The following is a 24,476-nucleotide window of genomic DNA, read 5'->3' on the forward strand; positions in this document are numbered from 1 at the left end:
AAATGTGGAGAGAAGGGTGGCTGCACTGAACAGACGGTCCCTGTCCCAGGCATCCAAAAACTGGGTTTCTATGGCAACCTGCCTGCGACCTGCATAGTCCACAAGGGCTCAGTTTTTACAAAGCACTTTCTGGACACGAGGGCCTGACACTGCAGAGACACGGGGTGTGGCCCCAGGAGCCTGCAGTCCTGTGGGGGAGACCCCAGTAGGACAGGCACACCCCGGAGGGACAGACACAGCCCAGTAGGACAGGCACACCCCGGAGGGACAGACACAGCCCAGTGGGACAGACACGCCAGGGTGGGGGTGAGAACAGGATGGGGCAGCCGAGGCCAGCACTCCTCCTGGGAGTCAGGGTGGCACAGGGCAGCTGGAGCAGGGGAGCTGGAGTCAGCGGGTGAGGGCGGCTGGGAAGGAAGGACCGGGAGGAGCTTCGGCCACAGGGGAAGGTCTAGGCCTCAGAGAGAAAGCCGGGAAGAGCCGACAGTGAGGGTCCTGGAGGGCCACGCGGCTGATGGCGATGGTGACTGGGGAGGGGCCTCAGGGACACCCCCCTCACTGCCATGGGCCTTGCTGTGAGGCTTACAGTTGGAAAATGAGCACACATTAGCTCGGTAGCTTGACTGTCCATCACAGCCAGGAAATGGAAACAACCCGAAGGTCCATGGAGAGACGAGGGGCAAGTAAAACGTGGCCAATGCGCACAACAGGTTATCCCTGAGCCGTAACAAGAGATCCAGCGCTGCATACGCTGCCACGTGGAGGGCCTGCGCCTCGTGCTCGGTGGGCGGTCAGACACAGGCCGGGCGCCGTCTGACTCCTTTGCAGCAAATGTGCAGCCCGGCAGGTCCGCGGAGACGGCCAGCAGGCGGGAGAGGGGGTTCCAGGAGGGGGCGGGGACTGGGGACCGGCTGCTTCAGGGGAACGGAGCTTCTTTCTAGGATGAACATGCTCTGAAATGAGATGTGGTGATGGCTGCTCAGCACTGCAGATTTAACGCCACTGAGCTGCACATTTAAAACGTTGGAAATGCTGCATTTTATGTTGTGAACATTGTACCTAAGCTCTTTTTTAATGGACGGCCCAGCAGAGCACCTGTGCCCTCTGAGCTCATTCAGAGCCCACATTTCCCAGCCAGAGGAGGAGCTAGACGAGCTGCTGGGAGGCAACCAGTTTATCAGGAGAACCTGCCCCACGATCATCATTCCTCCAGCTGCTGGAGCCTGCCCTCTGGCCTCGGGGGGAACCGGGGTCTCTATGGCCCCCGCATTCATCCACTCACACATCACGGGTTCAGTACATGCTTGTGGGTGCTTTCCGGGTGCCAGCGTCTCTGGTGAAAGGCTCGGGGGTCCTGCTCGGACCTCCACGTTGGAGGGGAGGCAGACGAGGGCAGAGGCCCATCCGCCTGGTGTCCATGCGCGCTATGAACACCAAGCAGGTAGGACAGGTAGAGAGCGGCTGGTTGGGCAGGGACCCTGCAGCCACTGTGCCTGGGCCCAAGGACTGGCCGTCTGGAGACGACGCGATCGTCAGGGCTCGTGGCAAAGATCTGGTGGTTGCGTGTGTCTATGGGGACCCACCACGGGGACCCTCAGCTGAAGGGCAGGCGTCTCCCAGACCCTGCTGCCTGCTGCAGCCCGTCCCTGACCGTTGACCATGCCCCCTCCAGCACTCACAGCCCTTCCTGTCTTTCTAGCCACTGGCCCTGGGGTAGTTCTTCCCTCGGCCTGGGACCTTCTCAGTGTCTACCCCCGCCCTTGGTGTGATCGAGCCCGACCCCCAGTCTGCACAGTTCCGCTGAGACATGGCCCCTCCAGGAAACCAACCTCAGTTACCCTGCCAATCCTACCCCCCCGCCCCGCGCCTCCCCTCGGGCCAGGGGCCCCGGCTCTCAGCACTCATCACGCACGTCACTGTTGTCTGATTTCAACCCCGCGTCCCTGAGTGGACCCCGAGCTCCCCCGGGACAAGAGGCCTCCTGAGTCGTCTGCGTCCCCATGACAGCTGTCGAAGGGGCTGCAACCCTGGAGCTGGAATGAACATGTGGGACCTGCAATATTAGGGACATAAAGTTTATGGTCTCCGATAAACACCACATGTTCGTGGTGCACCGGAGACCTCAACTGGGGCAGCGCTCGTTAAGTCGGAATAGAAATGAAAACCTCGCACAACATTTCCTCGAGCGATGTGTCCTAATTCGTTTCACATCCCGTGAGTGCCTACCCTACGCAGGGCCTGGAATACAAACGGCACCGTGTTCGTCTCACAAGCTCAAAGGCGGGGCCAGGAAACAGAGCTCTTGGGTGGATCTCTCTCTCTCTCTCTCTCTCATACACACACACACCTACACACATACAAGCACGCGCACATGCACATGGGCACACACACGTGCACACACAGGCATACACGTGCAAACATACAGACACCTGCACGTGCTCCCCCAGACGGCAGCAGCCGAGCGCCGGCCCCCAGGGCGTGCGGGAGCAGGTGACGGACTGCCTTTGTCTAAGGAGCCGGTGGGGGCGCCCGCTGTGGGGCCAGAGCTGGGGGACAGGAACGGAGAGGCCAGTCCTCCTGGAGCCTTTCGGGGAGGAGGGTGGGCACAGCGTAGCTGGGACGTAAATGCCCTGCACAGGCCCAGGGACAAGCCATCTCCCGGGCCTCGGAGAGGAGGGCCCTCCTACACACAGACAATTCCAGGCCCGGCACCTCCACGTTCCTGGGGCACCGGGTGTGGGAAGCCTCGTCTCCCCGACATAGGAGGAAATGCTGGCCCGTGGAGTCTCATGCACCCCTTCACAACACGGGGGGGTGGGAGGAGTTTATACGATAAAAAAACAAGTCCGCTTCCCAGAAAACACGTGTGTGTATGCTTTCACTGAGATCACACCATTTCCTGGGAGTGGGGGCTGCCTTAGCTTTGTAAGGTTCCCGCCGAGCACCGCGTTCCCGCAGCCTCGTGCGCAGCGGCAGAGCCACCGTCGCATCATGCCTACCCCTTCCCCCCTCCCGGGCACACAGGACGCACTCAGTAAACATGTGCTGCCTGGAAGTTAAATGGCCCACAGTGCCTTGAGGGGCTGTATCGCCGACCTCACGGTTTCCTGCAGGAAGAGGTGTAGGTTGTTCCCAATGACTCGCTGTTACAAATCACACTGTGATCAACGGTGCCATTATCTCTGTGTCTCACTGATCAGCGGGTGAAGAACTGCCCAGAGGGCTGAGGGCCCCGCCGAAGGGTGTGCGCGCTCTTCAGGCCGCCGGTTCATCCTGCAGGAGGCACCTCTCTCCAGCCTCTACCCGCCTCATTGGAAAGGGGGGGGAGTTATGCAAACAGTCCTTTATCGCAAACCCAGCAGCCAGGGGGCTGGAATTCACACTCTGCTCTGCAAACGCGAGCACATTCTCCTTACGGAGTAACCTCACGTCTTCTTGGCGTTCGTGCCCAACATGAACCACGTGCCCTGGAGAAGCCCGGGGCGGACGCTGAAGTGAACTGTATTCCAGTAAGTGGCTTGTGCTGGCGGCAAAGGGACGGGAGGGACGGGGAGCGGAAATGTACAACCGACGCTTATAAACAGGGAAGTAACTGGGAGAAACGCAGGGACGTGGGGCTTCCGCACACAGAGCCCATCCCGGGAATGTCACAGCCAGCTCTCAGCCCCAGAGCTCCCCGCCAGTCCCAGCCCCGGGCAGCCCGCTCTTCTTGTCGGCATACCCCACCCTGTAGGCGGCAGAGTTAAAGGTTCCAGTGCTCATCCAACTACCTGATCCTGCTGTGGTCTCACAGGGTAAGTGAGGAGGCCCAGGTCCTCCAGGGCTGTGGTGACAATAGCAGCTTCCACCGTGGCCTCCCCCACAGGCGGTCCTGGTCCCAGCAGAGGAGTGGCCTTCAGGCTTTTCCAAGATGGGTTTACGGCCTCAGGAATGTTTACAGGCTCCAGCTGACACCTCCCGGTGGGACCCCTGTGGAAATCGTGGGGTCCCGGCAGAGGCTGCCCCACGTGGTGGGGGGTGAGGGCTGGGATTCGGGGAGCCGGGCTCCGTCCTGTCACAGCTGCGCCGCAGACATGCTGCCAGACCTTATCAGGGCGCAGCCCGCCCCTGAGCCCGAGACCCACACTCCCTAAGGGACATCAGGTCGGATGGCCTGTGCACCTTCCTGGTCTTTGGAAAATAGCCACCAGCAACAAGAGCCGACGTCACAGGGGAGGGGGTGTGCTGAGCCAGGAGCTCTAGCAAAGCTCCCGGGACAACGGGGGGCGCCCTGGGCCTGGCCAGGGCTTTTCCCGCGACTCTGGCTTCAAGTGCCGGCTCGGCACCATCACACGTTCCCGTCGGCCACCTCCGAGGTTGCCAGGGGAGTCAACATGGAGAGGCTTTGTGAGCCTTGAAATACTAGACGGTTTCACAACGTAACCCGCCTGTGCCTGAGCAGCCCGCCCGTGCCGCATGCTGGGGACGGGCGCAGCAGCCTTGTGTTGGGTGCTCAGAGCAAGAGGCCCCCAACCCACCGCACCTGGGGAGGTCTGACTGCTCCCCCAGAACCTGGGGCACCCCTCCCCGGTTGTGGGTCTGTCTCCCCTGGGAGCACCGACCCCCCCCCCCAACCAGGGCAGGGACCCCATGTGGATCCCGCTCTGCCAGGAGGCCTGACCCGGCCCGGTAGGTGCTCCAAACCTGGCGAGAGGCATCAATAGCATGAGAGGCAGCGGGGACAAAGGGAGGAAGGAGGCAGGGCCATGCGGGATGAAGCAATGCCTTGTGCATGAGCGAGCGAGCAAGCCAGGCCCGGCCTGCACTCGCCAGGGCCTGGACGCATCCCAGGAGGCTGGAAGGAACGCGCCGGCCCACACACCGCCGGTCACCGCGTCCATCTCCGTCAGGACAGCGGAAAGGACACGCCCGGGCCTGCGGCTGAGCTGCCAGTCCCGGGAAGGAGCCCCCGGGGCCTCGCCCGCCAGGCTGCCCGCTGGTGCGTTCCCATGACCTCGGCCAAGGGAGAGAAACAGGCGGGCTCTGCACTCCCACAGGGTCTCTCTTAGGTCTGAGCGGCCCGGGAGGGGTGGGGCAGGGCGGGGTTTCCTGCGTGGAGGCGCGTCTCGCATGGGCCAGCACTTGCCACGCTCGACTCCCGTGGGGAAGCGGCAGGGACATATCATTGTTCCCACTATACGGAAGGGAAAGGCTTAGCAACAAAGCGCCGTTCCCATGAGGCGGTGCAGCTCTTAAGGGCCACGCAGACCTGACAGCCTCCCCTTCGGCTCTGAGTCCTCGCGTTTCCACCCGAAACCCCATGCTCTGGCTGTATCCGATCCTCTCCATCCTCTCATAGGAAAGCCCGCGCCGCTGGGATGGCCCCACTGCGCTCTCCGCCTCCTCCAGGAAGTCTTCTCGGATGACTCGCCTGCTCCCTCCATCCGCCCATCATCCCCTGGCGGGATCCTGCGGGCTCTAACACAGAATCCACCACCCTGTGCGGTCCCTGTGTCCGTAGTGCCCTCTCCTCCCTCCTTCACGTATGCACTAAAGCAGCGGTTCTCAACCTGGGGGTCGCGACCCCTTTGGGGGTTGAACGACCCTTCCACAGGGGTCGCCTGAGACCATCGGAAAACACATAAATAATTACATATTGTTTTTGTGATGAATCACTGTGCTTTAATGATGTTCAATTTCTAACAATGAAATTGGGGGTCACCACAGCATGAGGAACTGTATTAAAGGGTCGCGGCTTGAGGGAGGTTGAGAATCACTGCACTAAAGTTTACAGAGCACCTCGCGAAGGGGAGACGGAGGCTGGGCAGGAATCAGACTGTGCCACGCGATGAAACGGCCACTCGGGGACCATCCAGGCAGAGCCGCCACATGGCCCCGAGGTTAAGCTCCTCCGACACCTGCCCCCTCACAGGCTCATTTCACTCATTCCGCCCAAGCCTCGACGGCAGGTGGAGCGCAGTCCCTGCCAGGGGTCAGCCCGCGGCCACCTGCCACCCCAGGCGGAGGCACCTGCTCACAGTCCTTGGCCGAGAGCCCCGGAGAGCAGATGAGGATGGTTTCACGCCAGCACCTTCCTCCCGCCGGGCACAGAGCCCCACCCATCAGCCCCACCCACGGCTCCTTCGAGGCCCCACCCATCAGAGGGCAGAGGGGTGGGGGACGGGGGACCGGGAGGGGGGGGGGAGAGCGCCTGGTGCTGTCCGAGGCCCCGCCTCTGTGCCCGGTCGGTCATTGTGGCCTGGAGAAGGCAGGCAGGGACCAGCCTGGGAGGGAGGGCCCAGCAGCTGAGGACAGAGAGAGCAGGATTTGACCCCGATCTGCCGCCGGATGGGAAGCAGCGGGGCTCTCTGGAGCCTCCGTTTCCTGCGCTGCAAGATGAGAAGGTTACGAGGTCAGAGAGGGTTCTAGGTGGGCATTCGTGACCCGCGTGCAGCTCCTGGCGCTCAGCAGGCTCGCGACAGACGGCAGAATTAGCCTTATCATCGCCGTTAACTGTGACCCCGTCCATCCCTGCTTATAATAAGTTTCCCCGCCCTGGCCGGTGCGGCTCAGTGGGCGGGCATCAGCCCGGGCACCAAAGGGTGGAGGGTGGGAAGCCCAGTCCAGGGCATACACCTGGGTTGCAGGTTCCTTCTCGGCCCCGTTGGGGCTTACGTGGGAGGCAACCGATCGATGTGTCTCTCTCACATCAATGTTTCTCTCCCTCCCTCCTTCCCTTCCACTTTCTCTAAAAATCAATGGGGAAAATACCCGTGAGTGAGGACTAACAAACAAATAAAGATATAACAAAATAAGTCCGTGTCTCCTTAGTTATCAATAAGCCAGGAGCCCCACGGGAGTCAGGTGCTGGGGCAAGTCCTTTAACCCTCGGCTGCTCAGGCTCAGGCTCTGCCCTGTAAGCTGGGACTGTCGCACCTGCCCTCCTCGCTCCCTGCGGCAGGGGGCAGGGGGCAGGGGGCAGGAGGCACATGAAAACCCTGTCCACGCCCTTTGCAGGGTGAGCTTCACAGCACACAAATAGATGCTGTCGGCGCCCTGCTGGAAAACGCCCAGATCCCGACGGATTCTGGGAGATGTGCCAACTCCCCCTCTCAGAACTCTGTGGCTGGGCTTCCCCTGCCTGTCACCCTTCCCCCTCCCCTCCCCCCTCCCTTCTTCCCCCCCCCCCACCCTGCCCCATACCCTCCATCTGCCGAGGGCGCTGCCCTGACCCCTACTCCCCAACAGGCACCCATCCCATCAGGCCGCACTCCAATTACTCACTCATGGGACACAGTCCCTGAGGGCTGGCGCTGTCTCGCATCTGTGCCCCCATCACCAGCGGGGCCAGCCCCAACTCGCTCAGTGCCCGGTGTGGGAATGAGCTGTGGGCGGGGCTGTCTCAGGCAGGAGCTGTTTCCTCCCATCAGTGGCTCCTCCCCGCAGGGCTCAGGTGCACCTGGGAAATGCTGAGAAGCAGGGATGCCCTTCTGCCCCTGACCCACACCAAGGAACCCTCCCGGGAGGCCTGGGATTGAGCCAGGGTGGTGGTCAAAGCCCCTTCAGGCCAGAAAAAATGCCAAGCGTGGGGATGCTGGGGAGAAGCCTGCAGGGAGGAGGGGTGGGAACTGGATGTCAGGGGAGGAGCGGGGAGGGGAGAGGGGGTGCAGAGGAGGGATGAAGGGGGCTGCCTCCCCCCTTTCCCTCTAAAACTGGAGAGACAACGGGGAGTAGGGCTAAGAGTGGACTCCAGGACCAGCCCCTTCTCCCCTGGGCCCCTGGATGATCTACTGAGCCTCTCTGTGCCTCAGTTTCCTCGTCTGTAAGGAGAGATATGGAGGCGGACTGCCTCGCTGGGCAGCTATGAAGGTGAAAGGACCTCAGGGAGTGAGCGCCTGGACACGGCTGGGGCCTGGTCAGCGCCGGGATGTGTCTGCCGCTGTGTTCAAAGTTCATGAACCTCAGACCGATCGATCCTTCCCATGTCACCACTGTCTCTGTCATCCTTCTGCCCAAATACCATCAGTATGAATGTCTCAAGTAGGAGAAATGAAAAGTAAATATGTCTTAAAGCAGAACTCTAGAATCCCAAAGACAAAGAGAGATCCTAAAAGCAATGAGAGGGGGCAGGGGAGAGAGAGAGAGACAGAGAGAGAGAGAGATAAGGGGGGAGATTACTTAAAATATGTGGCAATTACAGCAATAGCAGGAGTCTTGATAGAAGCCAGAAGACAATGGAATAACATGTCACATTACCAAGAAGAAACAGCTGAGAATCCAGAATTCTATATCCAGCTAATGACCACTCAATAATGAAAACAAAATAAAGACATTTTCAGGGAAAGACTAGGTAGGTTTACTTCTAAAATGCCTTGCTGATAAAATACTAGCAAAATAAATAAAATAATAGCCAAAAAAAAGTGCTCCAGAGAGAACTAAATTAAACCCAAAAGGGAAAAATAAAATACAAGAAGAAACAGTAAGCAAAGAAATTGGTCTTCTAAACAAGCATTGACTATATAAGATAATAATGACTAATTTGAGAAGTATAAAAATACAGAGTGAAAATACATTACTGGACAATAGGAAAGATACAAAGGAGATATCAGAATTAAAGCCTTCTAGAATCCTGTGTACAGGAGGAAGGTACAAATATTAAGCTAGGAAGGCACCTTGAAACTTTAAAGACTAGTTGTGTTCCCTGGCCGGTGTGGCTCGGTGGGTTGAGCAGTGTCCCATGCACCTAAAGGCTACCAGTTTCAATTCTGATTGGGACCTGGGTTGCGGGCTCAACCCCCAGTAGGGGTCGTGCAGGAGGCAGCCAATCTATGTTTCTCACATTGATGTCTTTCTCTCTACCTCTCCCTTCCTCTCTCTCTAAAATCGATAAAAGCATATTTTTAAAAAAGAGCAGTTGCTATGAGAATAGAAATATAATATCTAGCCCTGACCGGTTTGGCTCAGTGGATAGAGCGTCAGCCTGCAGACTGAAGAGTCCCAGGTTTGATTCTGGTCAAGGGCATGTACCTTGCTTGTGGGCACATCCCCAGTGCGGGTGTGCAGGAGGCAGCTGACCGATGTTTCTCTCTCATCGATGTTTCTAACTCTCTATCCCTCTCTGTAAAAAATCAATAAAATATATTTTTAAAAAAAGAAATATAATATATACCTGGAGTGAAAGGTAGAATAAAGAAAACCAGTTTAACAGAAAGCAAGAGAAAAACAAGGAGCATGGCAAAGACAGGGTAAATAATAGACACAAAATAAGATGATGGGAATAATTATATCAGCTATTACAATAGTTATAAATGGACTAAACTCTCTATTAAAAAGACAGGGATCATCCTATCAGATTTCTAAAATACATGCTGTTACCAGAGACATTCCTAAAATATGACAGAGAAAGGTTTGAGGGGAAACTTGTACAAAGCAAATACTAACCAAAATCAATTCCCTGTAGTTATTTAACATTAAAGAAAACAGACTGGAAAACATAAACCATGATTAAGAATACAGAGGGTCACTACCTAATGTAAACAAAGATTGATAGTCTGATAGAAAAATACTAGCCTGGTATGCACTGAAAACTATAGCCTAAAAATACACAAAGTACAGTTCAGAAAATTAGAGAAATTGCTAGATCTACCACAATAGTTGGATGTTTAAACACATCTTCCTCAAACTTGACAGACCACATACAAGAAGACGAATTGAGACAAATTTGAAGAACACATTTAACAAGTTCGGTATAATCATATCTATCTCGCCAATGCTAACTAAGTACATATTATCCTTTTTTTTTTAAATATATTTTATTGAGTTTTTACAGAGAGGAAAGGAGAGAGACAGAGAGTTAGAAACATCGATGAGAGAGAAACATCAACCAGCCGCCTCCTGCACACCCCCCACCGGGGATGTGCCCGCAACCAAGGTACATGCCCTCGACCGGAATCGAACCTGGGACCCTTCAGTCCGCAGGCCGACGCTGTATCCACTGAGCCAAACTGGTTTCGGCCATATTATTCTTAAAATACATGGAGCATTTGCAAGCAGCGACCATATTGTTGGAAACAGAGCAAGTCCTCACAAGTGGAAACGATACTGAGGGGAGCAGTGTGACCAGGTTACCGGGTCCCTTGAAGAAGCCACTTCTCTCCCTGGCCCTCAGCTTCCTCAAGTGAGTTAATTCATCCCCAAGCCTCAGAGAACTGCTCTTTAAAAAAAAAAAAAAAAAGAGGAGGACTTAATTTGGGTCCATCCCTGTTTCAATTCTGCTTATTACCGCCCGGATCAGGACACATTTCCTCTCATTGTACAAACCTGTCAAACCCACACAGTGTGATGTCAGTTCTCTTTTCCTTTTTATCGGTTAAGACAAATGATGCCTCTTTCCACCCCGGCTTCCCCCTAATCGTCCCAAGTTTGCTGGGAGACAAATGGCCCTCTCACCCAGCAGCCGCCTTCCTCCCTCTGCGCGCGTTTGTCTGCGCCCTTGATTTATGACAGAAATGGGGGGCATCCATCGCCACGCGGCCCCTCGGTCACCGTCCACCACCAGCCAGCGACCCCCCACACAACCCGTCTCTGCCGCCTCCCGCCCCTCCCAGCCTTTCTCCACACCAGGTCCCCACGGCCCTGCTGAACACGGAGCCGCCCCCCTGGTGGAAGCTGCCCCACGGTTGGAGGGGCCGGGAGCTCACATCCCTGCAGGGGCAGGTGAGGTCCAGGTGCCCCCTGGGCCCGCCCTCTCCCCGGCAGAGCCTGGACCCTGGTCTTTGCTCCTCAGCATCCAGGCCACGGGGGCTCTGCTCTGCGGTCAAAGGCTTTTTTATCGGTTTATCTGCTTCCCACGCTGCACAGCTGGAGCATCTGGCAATTGTCTGGGGTGGGGGAGGGGGAGAGGGGGGGACCACCAGATGTTTGAAACTCCTCCCACCCCGCCCCTGTACCTGCCTCTTACACTGTCTCTTTGGCCCAATGCGAGGGCATCCTTGTCTGAAGCAGCAGCACTGACCGGCCTAAGAGATGCAGGGATTTGTCCAAGGCCGCGCAGCCAGAGCAGGGACTGGAACCCTGGGTGCTGGCCCCTTGGCCACTGTTCACACCACTTCACACTCCCCCCCCCTCCCCCGCCCCCGTAGCTTCCCTCTGGGACCCGCAGAGACGGGTGGGGGGAGGGACGCACATGTATCTGTTGAGTATCCATTTACGCAGCAACATCCCCCACACGGCCGTGTGCCCAACGCTGTTCTAGAACAGGACGCCCGCTTCGGCACAGCAGACACGGCTCCGCTCCACGGGGTAAACCCGCCCAGCACACACAACTCCTCCAAGCTCTTCCTCCCATGAGGCCTCACGGCAGCCTTGGGGGGTGGGGGGCAGCCGCTCCCCTCTCCCCATCTTAGACGAGGTGGAGGGATAAATAAGGACTCGCCCAAGGTCCCTCAGGGTGGGACCCAGGTTGGCCCGACCCAGACCCGGGCTTTCCGCAGCTCACGGGGCTCTCCCAGCCTCAGCCACGGGGGGTGTGGCCCAAGCCTTCTCCAGACGTCCTTGTCCTTCCTGTGTCCTGGTCTCAGTCCCCAGAACGTCCCCAGAAAATGGACACGCCGCCCCGAGAAGCAACAGCCATCAGTGCCGGACAAACCGCTAGCAGCACCCACGGTGCCGATCTGCTTGCTCAGAGCTCAGATCAGAACAGGGCGGCCTGAGGACAGGCCAGGGGTTGGGGGTCCGACTGGGTCTTGCCTTCGCCAATCACTGTATGACATAGCAGGTGACACATCTGGCTGCTCCAAGCCTCAGCTTCAATACCGACTTCTTGGCATCATTATATTAAACGTGGCAACATGTGTAAAGGCCTTTGAGAATTTCCAGCTTAAATAAATTCACCCCAAATATTAATAACTAGAGGCCCGGTGCACAAAATACATGAGCAGGTAGGGTCCCTAGGCCTGGCCAATGATGTGGGGCGACCAGCAAGGGCCGGGGGGGGGGGGGGAGCCCACTGGCACCTGCCTTAGCCGGCCTGGGGCCTGTGGACTGGGGGCAGCTCCTGCATCGAGCGTCTGCCCCCTGTGGTCAGTGTGCATCATAGCGACCAGTTGTTCCGCCATTTGGTCAATTTGTATATTAGGCTTTTATTAAATAGGATACTGCCACATATTTGGTGAGAACTTGTTATACACCAGAGCCTGTTCTAAGGTACATATTTAGTTCATGGATGAGCGAATAGGACGGTGCTGACATCATCTCCATCTAATTTGAGCAAATGGTGGGCTTTGAGGCCCAGAGGGATCCACTGGCCTCGCCTGCAGCTGGTGAGCGGCCCAAGGGACCCACTCTGGACTCCATGACCTACCCCACGCTCTCCTGCCCCCAACGGTGCGACGAGGCACTGCGGACGGTCCCTTCACTGTCACTGAACACACATGACCTCAGCGGGGAAAGGTCTGGCTTCAGGGGATACGGTCACAGCGTCGGGAACGAGCACTTCTTCATTGTGAGATTCCACTGATTTTGTTCACTTTTTGCATTTCCCCAGTGTACTCGGATAGGCATGCATTAATATTCAGAAGCAGGAAATGGTTGTGGGAAGTGCCCCTTAGCGCCTGCGGTGCCGCTGTGGTTCGCACTGGGCGCATCGTAAAGGCCATTACATTATTCCAGGTCTCCAGGCGCCTGACACAGCTACCCCACCGATGCCCCGCCGCGTCCTCACTGTGAGAGCGGTGTCCCGCGAGGCACGCAGCGGACTGCCTAAGGCGGCCACCTCTTCTCTGAGACCTCCAGCCCGACAGGGCCAGGCGGTCTCTGCATGGCCTTGTTTCTGTTCATTTACTCTCCATAAGCCGCCGAGTTTCCCAGGCTCCCATTTTAGATCCTCACACCTAACGCTGGGGTTTTGCTGGGGCTGCACATTGGTGTTGATATCCCGGCAGCCATAGGTATAGTCTGGGGCTGTGTGGTGTCTTTTCCAGACAATTCCATGGAGTGTTGGAGGGGGGGAGTCATAGTAAAGCCCTTCACCCCAGCTGTGCCATCTTGCTCCATTGACTTCATGGGGCCGCTGTGACCCCTGCCACGGCCCCCAGCTGGAAAAGTGGGGTGTCTGGATCTCACCCCAGCTCCTCCTGCCCACAGCCCGTCCTCGGGTTTATGACAATCTTAATAAAACGCCAGTGGTCCCATCACTTGGTGTGCATGGGGAGGTGCTTGGGGCTGAGAATTTTATTTTTTTAAAATATATTTTTTTTTATTTCAAAGAGGAAGGGAGAGGAAGAGAGAGAGAGAAACATCAGTGATGAGAAAGAATCATGGGTCGGCTGCCTCCTGCACGCCCCACACTGGGGATCAACCCCACAACCCGGGCATGTGCCCTGACCAGAAATTGAACCGTGACCTCCTGGTTCATAGGTTGATGCTCAACCACCGAGTCACGCCAGCGGGGCAGGGGCTGAGACCTTTAAAAATCTTCCATGAAGCAGGGCCTCCCTGTGTCCTCGGGCCCAGCCATCGCAGGAAGGAGTGAGCGAGAGCAGAGGGTTCTCTTGGCCAATGCGCTCCGCTCCTCGGCCTGGCGACCCACCACGTCTTCCCCAACCTCCCCCCAGTGAGTATTTGAGGGTCAGCTCAGCACATGGATGCCCCAGGGGCCTCGGAGGTCCGAGTCGCTCCCATGGAGGCTCCCAAATGTGGCTGTATCCAATCCATAACTTAACACTCCCCTGAGTCCCGGGTGGGGGGCAGCACCCCACAATGCCAGCAGGATCTGTCCCTCTGGGCGCCGATAAAATCAGGGCTGCTACGTGCAAATCTCAGAGAGTGTGAGTGTGAGCTCTCAGCCCCGCCCCCAGGCACACGCCAGCCACCTGACCTGCACTGGACGCTCATAATTGTTGCATGAGATGTGGCGGAGCCAGATGTCACCATCCAGGCATCCACCTCTGTGCACCCCTAGGACCCTCTTAATACCCTATGACCTTGTGGTCTTGCCTCTCTCTGTCCTGCAGGTCTGTGGTCACCCAGGGCAATGCTTCACCTTTCTAACCCAGAGTTGGTGGCCAGTGAGTGTCAGACAGTGAGCGAATGAGCAAGTGAGTGAGTGATTGAATGAGTGAGTGAGTGAGTGAGTGAGTGAAGGAGTGAGTGAGTGAGTGAGTGAAGAAGTGAAGGAGTGAGTGAGTGAGTGAGTGAAGGAGTGAGTGAGTGAGTGAGTGAGTGAAGAAGTGAAGGAGTGAGTGAGTGAGTGAATGAGTGAGTGAGTGAGTGAGTGAAGGAGTGAGTGAAGGAGTGAGTGAAGGAGTGAGTGAGTGAATGAGTGAGTGAAGGAGTGAGTGAGTGATTGAGAGAGTGAGTGAGTGATTGAGTGATTGAGAGAGTGAGTGAGTGATTGAGAGAGTGAGTGAGTGATTGAGTGATTGAGAGAGTGAGTGAGTGATTGAGTGATTGAGAGAGTGAGTGAGTAAATGAGTGAGTGAGTGAGAGAGTGAGTGTGTGAGTGATTGAGAGAGTGAGTGAGTGATTGAGAGAGTGAGTGAGTGATTGAGAGAGTGAGTGAGTGAATGAGTGAGTGAGTGAGTGAGTGATTGTGAGAGTGAGTGAGTGAATGAGTGAGTGAGTGATTGAGAGAGTGAGTGAGTGATTGAGAGAGTGAGTGAGTGAGTGAGTGAGTGATTGAGAGAGTGAGTGAGTGACGAGTGAGTGATTGAGAGAGTGAGTAAATGAGTGAGTGAATGAGTGAGTAAATGAGTGAGTGAATGAGTGAGTGAGTGAGTGAGTGAGTGATTGAGTGAGTGAATGAATGAGTAAGTGAGTGTGTGAGTGAGTGAGTGATTGAGAGAGTGAGTGAGTAAATGAGTGAGTGAGTGAGAGAGTGAGTGTGTGAGTGAGAGAGTGAGTGAGTGATTGAGAGAGTGAGTGAGTGATTGAGAGAGTGAGTGAGTGAATGAGTGAGTGAGTGAGTGAGTGAGTGATTGTGAGAGTGAGTGAGTGAATGAGTGAGTGAGTGATTGAGAGAGTGAGTGAGTGAGTGAGTGAGTGATTGAGAGAGTGAGTGAGTGACGAGTGAGTGATTGAGAGAGTGAGTGAGTGAATGAGTGAGTGAGTGAGTGAGTGAGTGATTGAGAGAGTGAGTGAGTGAGTGAGTGAGTGAGTGATTGAGAGAGTGAGTGAGTGACGAGTGAGTGATTGAGAGAGTGAGTAAATGAGTGAGTGAATGAGTGAGTGAGTGAGTGAGTGAGTGATTGAGTGAGTGAGTGAATGAGTAAGTGAGTGTGTGAGTGAGTGAGTGATTGAGAGAGTGAGTAAATGAGTGAGTGAATGAGTGAGTGAAGGAGTGAGTGAGTGAATGAGTGAAGGAGTGGAGAGAGCCTGGAACAAGACAGCCTGGCACTCCGGTCCCAGATCTGCCACTAGCTAGATCCAAGGGGACAGAGCTACCCTGCAAGCAGCACTTGGACAATAACCTTCATGACACAAGAAATACAAATATGCAGCGGAGGAAAGATGTCACTTTATCTGTAAGATGAAACGTGTGGTCCTAGTAATGATGGTGCAGAGAAGACGCCTGTATGAAGTGGACTGAGACAGATGGCGTGTAATAAGCACCAGTCGTTCCAACAAAGAATTCCAAAAAAGCAGAGTCTGGAGCTGCCTGCCCTCCCTCCCTCCCCTCTCCCCCTCCTCCATCCCTTCCTGCCCATGTCCTCACTCCCACTCCCGGTCCCACCTTCCTGCTGCCCCAGACCCCCTGCGGTAAAGAGTGGGGGTGGGGAGGGAGCCCTGGGTTAGCCCCAGTTCCCCTTCTGCTCTTCTCTGAATCATTTCCTCCCCCCCCCGCCCTCCCCGCAAAAGCAAACATGAAAAGGAGAGTACTATATTCTCATCCAACAGAATTTGTACTTGAGACAACCAGTTCCAGTAAAACCTGTGCTTGGAAACACCATGAAGAGAAAATTGAGCAACTAACTCATGCATCTGTTCAACAAACACTTATTGAGTCCCTAGTAGGTACCAGGCACTGTTGTAGGCACTGGGGTGCGCCCCCCACACACACACACACACAAAACTCACTGTGCTGGAGGTGATAGGAAGTGGTTGGGTCATGCTGATGGGAGATTCACTCATACACACACACACATACACACACATACACACACATACACACACATACACGCAAACACCTGGGGGGTGAGGAAAAGGAGAGAGAGAGAGAGAGAGAGAGAGAGAGAGAACAGAAGCTGAGCTCATCCTCAGTTCTTGCTCTTGCCTGTGACCTTGTAGCCTGTGAAGGGCACTCATTTTGGCCCACGGAACGTTGCCTGTCTGGGCCGAAGTGTCAGGAGGCACTGCATGCTCAGTTCACCCCACTTTGTGCCACAGACCTGGCCCCGTGGTCAAATCCCCAGGAGACCGTGGTGACAGGGGAGCGGCCTGAACCCAGCCCTCAGCCTAAAGCAGAGGCTCCCCACTGAGCCCAGCCCATCATCCCCCCCACACACACACACCCCTGCAAGTCAGCCCCTGAGTCAGGCTCAGCAGTTCAGGGGGAAGGGGCTGGGAGGGCCACACAGAGGAGACCTGCGGCCCCTGCCCCTCCCAGCCCTGCCGGCCTCAGCTTCTGACCTGCCCCTCTGGGTCTGAGGCTCCAGGAACCTGGGTACAGTCACCAAAATGCACCCCCTCTTGGGGGTCACAGCCCACAGGCTCTGTGTGGACTCATAAAAGGTTCTGCTTCCTCCGAACGGGCACAGCCTGTTGGCGAGGAGGAGGCAGGGATGCCACCCTTTGCCCTGAACCGGAGGCTCTGTTCACACACAACCCGCACAGCCGCCCTGGAGGAGCGAGGAGCATGGCTGCTTGGCTCCTGCCCGACAGTGAGCCCCACCCTGCAGCTGCTGGGAGCCTTCTCTGCCTGCCGGGCACCCAGGACGGCACCAGCACACAGTAGGTGCGCAGCAGTCGGCTGTGTCCAGTGAATAAGCCAGCAGTGACAGCAGGGAACTGGCCGCTGAAGGCCACCTGAACTTAGCGCACCAGCTTCTGTCTGCAGGCAGGTGTGTGTGTGTGCGTGTGTGTGTGCGGGTGCGTGAGTGTGTGCATGTGTGTATGTACATGTGTGCATCTCTGTGTATGTATGTGCATGTGTGTGAGTGTGTGCGCGTGTGCCTGTATATGTGTGTATGTGTGTGCGTGCGTGAGTGCGCTGGGGATTCTGATTCTGGGTTTGGGTCCAGTGTGAGGCAAACACCAGGGTGGCTGAGCCCTGGAGATGGGGATGGGGACAGAGCAGCAGCTGGAGACAGTGAGAGCCCAGCCCCCACCCCCACTTCCCCACCTCCAGCCTCGCACCTGCTTCCTGCCGCTAAATCACTCCCAGCCTCCAGGAGACAAGCTGCTCATCTTAGCAGCTCTGGCCCCGGGGAGCACTTGGCTGAGATCTATAGCAGGGGACTGGTGTGTGTGTGTGTGTGTGTGTGTTGGAAAGAGAGGTGGGAGGGGCGAGGAGGAGGAAGGGCAGAGCTCAGGGAGTAAACCAAACGATGGGGCATCTGAGCTGGGCCGTGGGCAGGGGGACGGGGCTTTGGAGCGAGGCAGGCGTGCGCTGGGCCGGAGAGCTTTCTAGTATCGGATGGAAACAGACGCCACAGATTCGAAAGATAAGCAGCTGGTGGAGCGAGCGTCAGCCGCTGAGCTGCCAGCCTCACCCGGAGCCCGCGGGGCCCTGGGATCCCACCCACGGGCATCACGTCCACCCGCATCCCTGGACCGATGGGCCCGTGGGCCCTCCCACCCACCGGTTCAAGAGACATTGGGTGGTGCCCGCGGTGTGCGTGCTGGCGCGGCTGGGAGGCAGGAATACAGAAGAGGCGAGGAGGGGCCCCGTCACCACCGCTCAAGGGGTCCCCAGGTCGGACACCACCGTTGTCATCACTTTGGCCATTTCAGCCACCACAGCCGCCAGCTGTCAGCATCCTGGCCGGTCATGCTGGTTCGTGGTCTCTCTTCCCCCCGGGCCCCTGTGTTCTGGGACAACGACGCCGTTAGCTTTGAGCACCGGGAAAAGACGAAGAGGACGTGAACCGGTGAAGTGGGGGTGGGGGGAGAGGGTGGGGGTGGGGGGTGCCCGTCCAGCTGCCAGCACTGCTGAGCCAGCAGCACGCACGTGGGCGCAGATGCGGGCGTCTTGTCCCGGGAGCGCTCCCTCCGGCCCCTGCTCACACTCTGGGCCGCCCTCGTGGAGAGACGCCAGGGGAATCCATTAAAGGAAGCCCGTGCCGGGAACGCGAGGACCGTCATCAATCATGCTCCGAAGCCAGAAACCACTTATTAACGCGCGCCGTGAATTGCCGCCTGGGGCCGGCACTTTGGGCCGCCTCACGTGGCCGTGGCTTTGTGCTGTGATTGCAATGGTGGGGGCAGGCTCCAGCGTTCTCCTTCCTCGGCTCTGGGCCCCCGCCCTCCGAGAGGCCATCACGGGCCTGACCAGCCACATGTACAAACAGCCTGGTCAGATGCGCCAGGCGGGGGTGCAGGACCTGCTCGGGTGACCAGGCGGGTCAGGCGGGATCTGGGCACACGGAAGCTGGCCCTGCCAGCCCACACAGCGGGAGCGCCACTGTGGTGACCCGGGGCCTCTGGCGACCCGCCAGATGGGCCAGCCTGGCCACAGCGGCAGAAAACGATTTGTCAACTGGCTGTCAGCAATCAACAACCGTGGCCTTCCCTGGGGTGCCTGGCCAGGCTCTGGGAGCGGGCATCCTGAACCCAGCGAGGTAAATGCACCCCCCCCCGCACCCCCCCCCAACTACCACTACCGCAGTGGCCCCACCTGGGCTTTTAGGCAAGTCACATGGGAGGTTGGCCTGGCCGGCGGCCAAGCAGCGAAGTGCTAAGTGTGCTTCTCTCCCTGCTGCCCGGTTCCCCCTGCCCCGGGAGGGAGGCGTGCTGCGTGCTGTGTGCTGCGTGTGGCGAGCCGAACATCTGCTCAGCAGATCTTTTCCTGAGTACCTGCCAGAGCAGGTGAGAGGCGGGGGCCGGGCCACCCTGGTCTCCCTCCAGGTCCCCGCCTGGAGGCTCCTGAGGAGGCAAATGCACCAGGACAGTGGCATGAGCACAATGTGACCAGTGAGGGAAGTCAGGGAGGGCTTTCTGGAGGAAGTGCCCACTGAGGTGGGCCCTGGAGGTAAGCAGGGGCTGCCCAGGGAGCGAGGTCTTGCAGGCAGGGGTGGGGTGGGACAGGAAATGGGGGTGGGCATCCATGTCTTTCTGTGATCCCCACGTGGAAGGTGCCGGGAGGAATCCCACCGTGACTCTCCTGTCCCATTTAGCGTGTATGTTTAGTTCAGGGGAAACATTTAGGAAAGTCAGAAGGCATAGGAGCCTACAGTGCAAGTCTCCTGCCCCCCCTCCTCCCAGTTCCCGCCCCAGGGGCAAGCATGTGCCGGTTTCCTATGAACCCTCCCGAGGCGGGGAGACGGCCTATATGTTCTAAGCAGGCGCACACACACACACACACAGGCACACACAGACACACAGGCACACACACACACGGTCACACAGGCACACACACACGCACTCACACACATACGCTCACACAGGCACACGCACACACACAGGCACACACACACACGCTCACACACACACGCTCACACAGGTGCACACAGGCGCACACACACACAGGCACACACACGCTCACACAGGCACACACACACGCACTCACACACATACGCTCACACAGGCACACGCACACACACAGGCACACACACACGCTCACACAGGCGCACACAGGCGCACACACACACAGGCACACACATACGCTCACACACGCTCACACAGGCACGCGCACACACACAGGCACACACACGGTCACACAGGCACACACACAGGCGCGCACACACACACACACACACTCACACAGGCGCGCACACACACAGGCACACACACGCTCACACACACACACAGGCGCACACACACAGGCACACACACGCTCACACACGCTCACACACACACAGGCGCACACACACAGGCACACACACAGGCGCGCACACACACACACGCTCACACAGGTGCACACACACACACCCTCTCGCCCCCATGGCAGCGCACTCCACACTTCGCCCCGCACCTGCTTTAACACGCCAGCTGGATTGCACCTGAGACCATGAGATCCTCTTTCACGGCGTGAACAGCCGCATTGTCCCCATTTGTGTTGTCTCCGGTCTTGGCTGGTGCTGACATGTGCTTGCATGTACACCTGTGCACACACGTGTGATGACGCCTGGGGGTCAGCTCCCAGGAGAGGAATCGCCAGGTCCCAGCAGAGCGGCACTTGTCTCTGAGACAAGTGGGCCACCCCCACTCCCCTCCCCACTGTGCACATGTACAGCTTCGCTCCCACTGGCAATGCTGGGGTCCCTGCTGCCCCCAGCCCCTCCCAACACCCACCCGATGTGTGATTCAACTCAGCATTTCCCTTTTGAGCCCCTGCCGTGGGCGGGGTGTGGTTTGAAGCCCACAGGCCAGACATCGGGGGCGGGGGGAGGGGTCAGCGAGTAGGTGTTTGCTCCCTGACTCCAACGAGGGGCCGTCTGTGTTTCATCCCGCAGGCGCGTGGGCCCACGTGGCCTCCCGCGTGGTCTCCGTGCAGGGGTGCTGGGATCTGCCCGCCGGGGAGAAGGCTGAGGAAGCCCTGGGCAGTTCGGAGGCCAAGGAAGCAGAGAGGAGGCGTGTGGGCCGAGCCACGGAGGGCGAAGTGGGGAAGAGGGCGGGCATGGCCAGTGGGGGCCTCAGGAAGGGACGGGCTCTGGGCTGTGCTGTGGGCGGGCACTGTGCCCGGGGCAGACCCCAGCCCTCGTCTCCTCCAGGGGTCGGTGGGCAGGGGCCAGGGCAGAGGAAACTGGGCAGACTACCCCACATAGCGGCCGGCTGGGACCCAGGCCTGCCCTTCCGAGCAGCACAGCGAGGATGGAGTGGGTCCTGGGCTTGGAGACCTGCCTTCGCCTCCAGCCCCGCCGTTCTCCAGCCGTGGGTCCGAGCCCAGACCCCGAAGGCGTGGCTTCCTCCAGTGACAGCGGAATGACATCATCACGGCGTCCCACCTCGCCGGGCCTGAGTGGCCGTGGCCAGTGCCCGCCCAGGCGAGTGCCCCTCGTCTTTGCCTCTGATGCTGGGAGGCCAGTGGGTTTGGATCCCCGCTCTTCTCTTCACCGTACCTCTCTGTCTCCACTTTCTAATCTGTAAAGTGGGGGTGCCACCTGCTGGGGTGGCTGTGAGGGCGACTTGATATCAGAGTTGATAACTGAGAAGAGCCCTGGACAATGTGAGAGCTGCCGTTGTTCCGTCGCCGCGTGCGACGTTTGAAAACTTGAATGGAAAAGCACCACTCGGGGTGCGGGGTTAGGAAGGTGCGGAGTGCTGGTGGCCGGGGTTGGGGGTGGGGGGCTCCGAGGGGGGCAGTGCTGAGGGCTGAAGAGGCGCTGGCAGGGGCTCCGCGTGTGGTCACACAGCCACGCTGAGAGCGGCTCTCCGTGAACGTAATGCTTAAAGTAACAGGCGCTCGGCCCGGGGCTGAGGCTGGGCCCTGACCCTCCCGCTCACAGCTCACAGCTCACACCTGAGTGAGCGCCTCTGGGGTCTCTGGTCCTTTGCCTCCGCCCGCCTCTCCCGAAAGGTCTTTCCGTGGAACTGAGGGTCCCTGGCCCGGCCCTTTGGGAGGGGCTGGTGGGGTGGCTCCCACGTCCTGCAAGTCCCAGTGGGTTTATCTGAAAGAATGCTCGTTTCTGCTGCTTCCTGCTTCATCTGACCCTTTTAGAAGGCAGCGGGATAGAAGCGGCGAGGAGAGGCTGAGCTAGTCCGTATGGGCTGGGTCCTCCAGCTGCGTGACCTCCAGCTACGTGACCTCCAGCTGTGTGACCTCCAGCTGTGTGACCTCCAGCTGCATGACCTCCGGCTGTGTGACCTCCAGCCGCATGACCTCCAGCTGTGTGACCTCCAGCTGCATGACCTCCAGCTGTGTGACCTCCAGCCGCATGACATCCAGCTGTGTGACTTCCAGCTGCGTGACCTCCAGCTGTGTGACCTCCAGCTGTGTGACCTCCAGCTGTGTGACCTCCAGCTGCGTGACTTCTAGCTGCATGACCTCCAGCTGCGTGACCTCCAGCTGCATGACTTCCAGCTGCGTGACCTCAAGCTGCATGACCTCCAGCTGTGTGACCTCCAGCCGCATGACCTCCAGCCGTATGACCTCCAGCTGTGTGACCTCCAGCTGCATGACTTCCAGCTGCATGACTTCCAGCTGTGTGACCTCCAGCTGTATGACCTCCAGCTATGTGACCTCCAGCTGTGTGACCTTCAGCTGTGTGACCTCCAGCTGTATGACCTTCAGCTGCGTGACCTCCAGCTGCATGACCTCCAGCTGTGTGACCTCCGGCAAGTGGCTCTGCCCCTCCGTGCCTCAGCTTTCTTGGTGGAAAATGATGAGAATAACAGGATTCAGCCGACAGGGTGAGTCGAGGGTTTGGGTGGAGGCGCGGTGCCGATCCTTAGCTGTGGGTGGCGTCAGTGTATCTTCAAGTACAACTTGCCACGCCTGCGTGGGGAAGGCCAGCGTTCACAGCATCCAGACAAAGCGTTTCCAGACACAAAGACATTCCTGCTGGACACGGGAAAGACATTCCGCCTACTTCTTCCGCCCGGGAGTGCAGATCTGCAGGACGCAGCCCCGGCGGCACTGGCCTTCAGCCGCAGGGATCTGACCGACACCCCCTTCAGCCCATCTGCCCTCTGCTCCAGCCACACGGTCACCACACCGGGACCCTGCCTCTCAGCTCTTGCCCTCCTGTCCCCTCTGCCTGGCCCGCCGTCCTTGAGAGCAGTGACGGAATGCCCTCTCTGTGTGACCTCGGGCAAGTTCAGCTCTGGGCCTCAGTGTTCTCATCTGTAAAATGGGAACATGTACAGGACCTCACATCTTAGGAAGGATGAGCCAAGCCAGTGCAGCTTAAAGCACAGAGCCAGGCCCACTGTCTCTTGAACAAATGGACAGGAGGGTCCACGGGCCCATCAATCCAGAGATGTGGATGGACATGATGCCCATGGGTGGATGCCAGGGCCCCGTGGGCTCCGGGAGAGGCTGGCAGCTCAGCGGGCTGACGCTCACTCCATCACCTTGCTTATCGTATGGTACTACGGGGTTAGGTACCAAATATGTTAACATCGGGGAAGCTGGGGGAGGGTGTGTGGAACTCTGCACTTCATTGCAACATAAAAAGTTAAAATACATTCATTTAAATTCCGTGTGTTTTGCCTACTGCTGGGGGGTGGGGGGAGCCCTCAGTTTCTTGTCCTGGTGCCTCCTTGACCCAACATGGCCCCGGCATCCAGGAAGGAACAGAATGGGCAGTTAACTGACCCTTCCCTCCAGCCCTTCCCAGCCCGCTCCCAGGGAGAGAGACCAGGTCTCTGGTTGATGAGCCCGGGGGAGGGTCTGGGCAGGTGTGGCCCAAGCTCCCTGGATTCTCTTTCCGGGCAGCCTACCCTCAGGATGGGGGTTCTTCTTCCACCCCCAGGTATAGGCGAAGGCAGGGGTGCTGGGTGGAGGTGAGGCAGGGACCCCTTGCAGCTGGCTCGGCAGGGAGCTGCTGTGCACACTCCTCTGCCAGTGGCACGCCCAGGGCTGCGTGGCATGCCCCAGAGCCTTTGCACATGCTGTTCCCTCTGCTGTGACACCCTTCCCCCCTCGCCCAGGCGTTGAACACCTCACTGGGCCTCGGGGCCTTGCCCAGCCAGCCATGCCTTCCTGGGGCCGGCAGAACCGGCCCTGCCCTTCGGCACACATCTCGTCGCGGCACACGTCCGACTGACTGCCCGTGATGTGTCTGCATGTGCCTCTTCCTGGCACAGGGACCAACGTGGACTCACCTCGCTCCTCCTCGCACCACGCTGCCCGGCAAATGCTGGGTGTCCGCCAACGCTGAAGGAATGACTGATTAGAAAGTACTGGCGGGCTTTTATTGTTTTAAAATGTAAAATATAGAATTACTTCAGTCAAGCCTTTCATCTGGTAGACAAAAACCTTTTGCAATCTGGGGGAGGGGTCCCAGGGGCAGGAAAGTAACAAAAAGTCCTCAGGGGGGACGGTGTGAGGCGCCGTGAGACCAGCCCCGGGCCTCCGGGCCCAGCTCTGCGGACAGGCGGGCGAGGCTGCTCTGTCCGGGGCCGCCGTGCCCAGCTCTGCGGACAGGCGGGCGAGGCTGCTCTGTCCGGGGCCGCCGTGCCCAGCTCTGAGGACAGGCGGGCGAGGCTGCTCTGTCCGGGGCCGCCGTGCCCAGCTCTGCGGACAGGCGGGCGAGGCTGCTCTGTCCGGGGCCGCCGTGCCCAGCTCTGCGGACAGGCGGGCGAGGCTGCTCTGTCCGGTGCCGCCGTGCCCAGCTCTGAGGACAGGCGGGCGAGGCTGCTCTGTCCGGGGCCGCCGTGCATTGTGGGATCCTCAGCAG

Source organism: Myotis daubentonii, chromosome 1 (genome assembly GCF_963259705.1).
Source record: "Myotis daubentonii chromosome 1, mMyoDau2.1, whole genome shotgun sequence".
NCBI lineage: Eukaryota > Metazoa > Chordata > Mammalia > Chiroptera > Vespertilionidae > Myotis > Myotis daubentonii.